The sequence below is a fragment of the Elaeis guineensis genome, chromosome 7 (genome assembly GCF_000442705.2).
Source record: "Elaeis guineensis isolate ETL-2024a chromosome 7, EG11, whole genome shotgun sequence".
NCBI lineage: Eukaryota > Viridiplantae > Streptophyta > Magnoliopsida > Arecales > Arecaceae > Elaeis > Elaeis guineensis.
In genome coordinates, this window is record NC_025999.2 from 1,627,471 (window position 1) to 1,634,727 (window position 7,257).

At 36.6% G+C, this 7,257-nt stretch overlaps 1 pseudogene; it reads left to right on the forward strand.

The window, feature by feature from the left end:
* Positions 1-3,197: 3,197 nt before the first annotated feature.
* On the forward strand, positions 3,198-6,218 carry LOC105049357 (cation transporter HKT2;1-like; annotated as a pseudogene).
* Positions 6,219-7,257: the final 1,039 nt, after the last annotated feature.

Consider the following 7,257-nt stretch of genomic DNA (forward strand, 5'->3'; position numbering starts at 1 on the left):
ATTTAATATTTTAAATAGGACTGTCTGATTCATCTAAAGAAGATTAAAAGGTCTAGGACGATCGAGGTATATAGATCTTACGCTCCTTATTTATTTTTAAATCTCCATGATTTTCATGCATAAGATCTCTTATTGATGAAGTCATATTTTTCGTAAAATAAGGATCAGCATATGTGATATGAAAAAACATGTTTTATTATGAGCATTGATTGCATGAATGTATTTTATAAAAAGTTGCATGATTATGAAGCATGAGATTATATTGTTTTCCATCTATGTATATGTATGTTTTAAGAAAAAGATACAAAGATTTCAAAGGCTCTCAGATAGCTATGAATGAATCCCTTCAGAAAAGTCAACATCCGGAGCTAGCATCCACACGAAACATGGCCCTGCCAGCGGGTATAAAATTGGCACATAAATTAAGAACTATATCGATTAAGAAATATGGCCCTGTCACGAGTATAATAGTGACCTTAGTACGAACATCTATGAGTAATTTTTTTTGAAATATGACACGAATACATGACAAAAATGATTTATGATTCATGATTGTAAAATATACATGATTTATGCATGCATGATGAGCTTATAACTTGTTTTATTACATGCTCTATGAAATTTTTATTTTCACAATAATTGTTATTTTCGAAATGATGTATTATCATAAGAAATTTTATGCTTGATCCGGTAAGGAAGCGGAAGTCTACTTACTGAGCTAGTGAAGCTCATATTCTTTTTGTTTTCTTTTTCATGTACAGAGAAATAAGGCTAGGACTGGTAAAAAGAGAATCTAGGCTTGGGGATCGGCAAAGTAAGCTTGAAAATTTTGTACTAGGAATTCAGTTTATGTTTATATTGTAGCTATTATGAATTTTGAGGTTTGGATTATTTTATTTTTGGATTTAGATGCTCTGAGTCAATTTTGATTTAATTAAATATTTGAATTGAATTTTATTATTATATTTATTTATGATGCATCTGTTATTATATTTAAGAAGATGAATTTTGGTTTCGTGTTATCGCGGATCATCCTTCGATAGTATGATCGTGTTATGTCCCGGATTTGGGGTGTGATATTAACCGGATCCATCGATTTCATAATTTTATAAAAATAAATAAAAAAATAAATTTCATTCGGAAGAATCTCATCTTGATTTGACTTTGGGGCTCCTCTTTGAGATGGATGTTAGAGAAAATATGATAAAATAAGAAGTCTGGTCCATATAATATTCCCTAGTGAATGCATCAAAGGATTTTTGTTTGCTCTATCCGACTTCGGACTTGCGATCTCTCGTCACATGACCCACTATTATATTGCCTTTGTCTCCAACTTTTGTCTGTTATGTTGTAAGTTTATTGTCTTTTTGTTCTCCATAGGGTATTAGTTAATTACTCAATCACCTAGGCTGTGATACTCCAATTTTTATGGATATAATCAGATCGACCAATGGAAGCTTATCATGTGGCCACCATTAAAGACTCCATAAAATCAATTAAAGCTCACCAAATGAAAGGCCGTTATAGCTCAGCCTATAAATGCATGATTATTGCTTGCCAAACAGTTAAAACATATATTAGTCTGTCTGTAATTAATATCGACTCTCATATTATATAAACAATGCCCGGAAGACCTTCAAGTATGCTTGCGCTCACTCTCACACAGCTGCTCTTGCTTTCAGTATTTTCTCAAATCTCCGTCATTCTTCAAAATTTTTTATTGGCTTAGACTTAAGAGATCCCTCATTAGAGAAAATTCAGCAATCTTCACTATTGTCTTTTCTGTTTTCAGGTCAGACCTCTGTCTCCGAACAGACCTCTTCATCCAAGCACAGCAATCATTCTTCATCGTGAAATTTTTTATGCACCGCAAACAGTGCAAAACCACGTTCACTGCCCGCGATGATTGATTTCCATACAAGATCGATAAAAAAATTTTTTTTTTTATGCATCGCATCTCAACTCCATACATGAATCAATCACCGCAGATGGTGCGCAACCATCCACGTGCACAAAGAATTTCTCTACTCCATATGTTATGTTTATAATCAATTAGCATCCAGCACGTGAAAAGCATCCGCCTCCTTTATAGGGCTTGCATGGGTTCAGAGGCCCCTCTTGAGATGGTGCTGGCCCGTCACACGCAAGGCTTCCAAGTCCAGTTGGTGCTGTGTTTGGGAATTTTGGTACGATGTGTTAGAGGATGTAGTATTTTGGTCCATTGGTACAGAATCTCTCGATCTTTTTCACACCTGCCCCTCATCTTGATTTCTGAGTTCAATTTCATAAATCAACTCGAGAGCAGAATATGCTTTGGAATCAAACTATGTAAGCCAAAAAAAGCATTTATCAAGGCATGAAACCTTAGCTGACACTAATTGGATTACATGACGACTTAATAAAATATCGACCCACTAAACCTCCTCCTCAGATAATAAACCCTAACTCTTTGTAGAACCCTGTGTCAGCAAACTAGGCAGCCATGATTGAACTGTTGCAGTTTAAAATTTCAAAAGATTCTTTCTATATCTTTTTTATGCTAATTGCGACCGCAGGCAATCCAAGATTGTCGCTCTCTTTTTCACAGTACATAATTGGAATACTTCCAAATTTTAACACTAGATACAGATAAGAATCTCCCATTCATTTCTCAAACCGATAATTAGTTCTGATTTAGGATGTATCTTTCATCCAAAAATGATTGATCTTCTTTCACGATGTCAGATATTGAATCGCACTATGCATAGATCTCACAGTATTTCAAACTTTCTTATTCATCCATCTGTATAGATCTCAAAATGACCGTCGCACAAATCCAATGGTAGATTCATGCACAGGCCGGTAAATAGATAAAACCCAAAATTTAATTGTCCCCCCATTCCTATAATCTTACCATATTTAAATCGCGTAAAATAATTACCTTTTTTTTTTAAAAAAGAAAGGTTTTTACCTGTCCTTCCCCAGTGCCATTTCCACATCCTTGCAGATGAACATGCCGAGAGGTGCATGCATGTACGCATCGCAGTCATGAATGACCAACCTCCATCCTCATTTCCTCTCTACTTGCGCATCCATAAAGCTTTACCCACGCCATCGTCTTCATAAACCCAGACCTCCAGTTCACTTACAACAAGCCATATCTCCCTTCCTTGGTCCCATCCAGCTTCATCTCCCTGCAAGCTTTTTCTAGAAAGGAGATGGCCCTCTCTCTCAGGCAATTAAAGAACCACAATATAACTCATAGTTTCGCACGTATCGGTAGATGCATCCGGGAGCTCCTCGCGTTCTTGTATCGCTTTTTCGCCTTTGGTGTAACCCCATTCTGGATCCAGCTATGTTATTTTGTTTCCCTTGCCTTGTTGGGTTCTCTAGCTATGATGCTACTTAAGCCGGATAACCCCGCCTTCACTCCCAGGTACGTCGACATGTTGTTCATGTCGGTGTCTGCCCTCACGGTTTCAGGTCTGGGAACTGTCGAAATGGAGAACCTCTCGAGTTCTCAAATCGCTGTCCTCGCTCTTTTGATGTTCTTAGGTGGGAATGTTTTAGTTTCTTTGCTAGGCCTTCTATTTAGAAGATCTCAGTGTAATAACAGATCAGAGATTGTCAGTAACAGAGTTGATGCGATTGGTATTGAACTTGACTCCATGAACTACCCCGCAAACACCTTAGATACCATCGAATTAGGTCAAGATGTTGTCGGTTCATCAGAGACTTCCATAACCGATGGTAAGTATTTGATGTTAAGTTGCATAAGATATTTGGGATTTGTGGTGTTGGGTTTTGTTGTTGTGTTTCATGTAGTGGGTTGTTTGGCGATCTTTTTGTACATAATTCTTGTTTCAAGTGCCAGAAACGTTTTGAAGAGAAAGGGCAGGGCCGGCTCTGGGCAGGTCAAACTGGCGACCGCCCAGGCCCAGCCTAGACTTGTATTGATGTTCCAATAGGTGCAAGGATGGCTTTCTACAATATTATAATAAAAAAATAATTAAATAGGTTAATGATGGATTTTATACACTGCTTAACGAATATATCTATAGAAATTATTACACGTAGATTAATTTTTTAATGATAATTAATATTTAAGTATGTTAATTTTTAATAGAGAAGATCTCATTTTTGCATTTAGCCCTAGGTCTAAAAATATCAGGACCGGCCTGAGAAAGGTATCAACTTTTTCCTCTTCTCCATATTCACAACTATTTCTTCTTTTGCAAATGGGGCCTGATACCGACGAATGAGAACATGTTAATTTTCAATAACAATCCAGGTCTGTACCTGATAATTATTCCTCAAATTCTTGCGGGCAATTTGCTGTTCCCTCTGTGTCTGAGATTGGTGATATGGGCTTTGAGGAGATTCACCAAAGCTGAGGAGTTCAACTACATGTTGAAGAATCCATCAGCACTACAGTTTGGTGATCTGCGCCCAAAATTTCAGACTGCCTTCTTGTCCCTCACATGTATTGGATTTATAGCAGCTATGGTTGCACTCTTTTGCTCCATGGACTGGACATCAGCAGTGTTTCATGGGCTCAATTCCTATGAGAAGATTGTTGGTGCATTATTCATGGCAGTGAACTCCAGGCATGCCGGCGAGAACTCCATCGACATCTCCCTTGCCTCCCCATCAGTTATTGTGCTATTCATTCTTATGATGTCAGTTCTCTCCCTGCCCTTTATTTATGTATCCTCTGCACCTGGTTTTCACTCTTTGGCTGTTCTTCTTGTTCTCTCTAAATGATCATCTATTTAAGAATTCTTCGAGTGGTCTCCATGAATGTGACTGGACTTATAGTCCAGTCATTTCTTTCAAAAAAGGAAAAAAGAAAAAATCTTGCCAACAACTATTAGCACAGTTAGTTGACACCTCAAGGACTTAGCATTCATAAGATTCAGATTGAAATCCTACGTAGTTCTCAAAAAAGAAAATAGAATTGTGTGATTGAGTTTTTTTTTTCTTTTTTTTTTCCTGAAAGAAATGATGTGGATTATTTACATCATGCATCCTTTTCTTCTTTTTTTTTTGGCGTGTGTGTGTCTCAGGTATACAAATCCAAAATAAAACTTTGGATGAAATGATTTCATTTTGTACAATCATGAACCCTGATTTCTTTGACTCAAAGATGATTTCCTGAAACCTACCATCTGGTTTTCAGGTGCCTTCCACCTTCCGTATCCTTTCTACCCTTTCAAGAGGATGAGTCAAGCTCTGCAGGAGATAAAAAGGAAGACAAGAAAAGGTGGTCACCAGTGGAAAACTTATTATTGTCACAAATATCCAGCATTGTCGTCTTCATCATCATAATCTGCGTCACGGAGAGCAAAAATCTGACCAGAGATCCACTCAACTTCTCAACTTTGAATGTAATCTTTGAAGTGACTAGGTAAGCTCACATTCTCCCTCCTCCTCCCATGAACAACCTTCTAATTTATAATATGATGATAATCTGTAAGAGAAAGGAAAACAATCAAATGAAAACAGTTACAGCAATTCAATGTTGTGAAATCCATGATAATCTTAGAACAATATAAAAATTGATAGTATCATGTGACATCATCATGCTGCTTAAATTTTTTTAAAAAAAAAAAAAAAAAAAAAAAGGAACATCCTGCTTACTTTTCATTAATTTAACTGACAAATCCAAAACTCTAAAATCCTTCAAGATTTTGTCTTCCAAGTGATCCCTGGCAATGAGATCGCATCTACTGTTCAGCCTGGTGACCCCTAGCATTAATTTTCAAGTTCATGATTCTGTCTGAGAGACATGCTAATTAATTCACCCCTTAGGATTGATTGGCAAGTTGTGATAGTGATGACATCACCCTAATCGCATGCATAGTCCATTGATCAGCTGTTTCCTCGTTCCTGAGGGCCTTAAATAGAATTAGAAGACATACAATGGAAATCATAAAATGCTAGTGAAAAATCTTAACCTTAATTTTGTGTTGAACGGCCCGAAAAACATGAATAAATTAATCCCTGGTCTTGATTGAAGCATTGTTTATTGTAGTGGATACGGGAATGTGGGGCTGTCGATGGGCTACAGCTGTTCGCGCTTTCTACGGCTACATCCTGATGCGGACTGTCAGGACGGATCATATAGTTTTTCTGGGGCGTGGAGTGATGAGGGTAAGTTGATATTGGCCATCGTCATGCTCTGTGGAAGGCTCAAGAATTTCACAAAGGAAAATGGTAAAGCTTGGAAGCTACTGTAAGTTGTGATCATCTCTATGTGCTTCCTAAGATTGAGAAAACCTAATAGAATTGCTTCAAAAAAAAAAAAAAAAAAAAAGATGACAGAAGTCGTTTAACGATGCTTGACGATGGCAATGTACAGTATTTTTTTTTTTTTTTTCAAGCAGAGCGGTAGTTATGTATTGCAAGAAACGGAGAACAGCTAAGCTAGAAGGCCGAGAGACGGGCGAGGAGGCCTCTCCCATTAAGCTCTTAGCTGACATCGTGAATAATTTTATCGGTTTATCTCATGGGATCCTTCAACCATTACATTGTAGTTTTGGTCTCAAGAATGTGAATGAACTGCAGGATTCACTGGAGAGAAATGATGCCGTATACTCTAATATTTTGCCGCCATTTCATTCTTGTTAGTGTCAAAATAGATTGGATGTCTTCATTTAGGTGCCTCGAATCATGTGATAAAATTGAGATTTGGTTTGCATGATGGAGACGGGGAAAACGCTAAATTGAAATTATGGATGGACGTTTCCAAGAAAATACAAGGGATTCCATGAATCATGTAATGACCCGTCATGTTGTTAAAATGGTGCACCCACAAGGATAGAGTTTGTTGCTTCACAAGGCTACCCTTACGATAAAAATTTTTTGTACACTGCAATGGTGTAGAAAAAATACACCGTCTTATTGATTAGATCATGTAGTCACTGCTTTCCAATGCGCATTCAATATCGCAGTTCTACTTTTTCATTTAAAATTTTAACGATAAAATACTTTTTTTTTTTGGAAAAATTATGAATCCTATGGCGATATTATGACATTCTGTAACCAAATTATGATTTTTATATGAAATTTATAATTTTTTACAGATGTCATGAAGAGAGAGAGATATTTTTATCATTAAAAATTTATAAAATTTTTAAATAACGAAAATATCCTACCAAAATTATGATATCTTATAAAAAAATTATAACATCCTATGCAGAAATCATAATTTCACCGCAAGATATCATAATATCGTCACAGAATGCCATAATTTTTTCAAAAGAGAAGATATTTTCA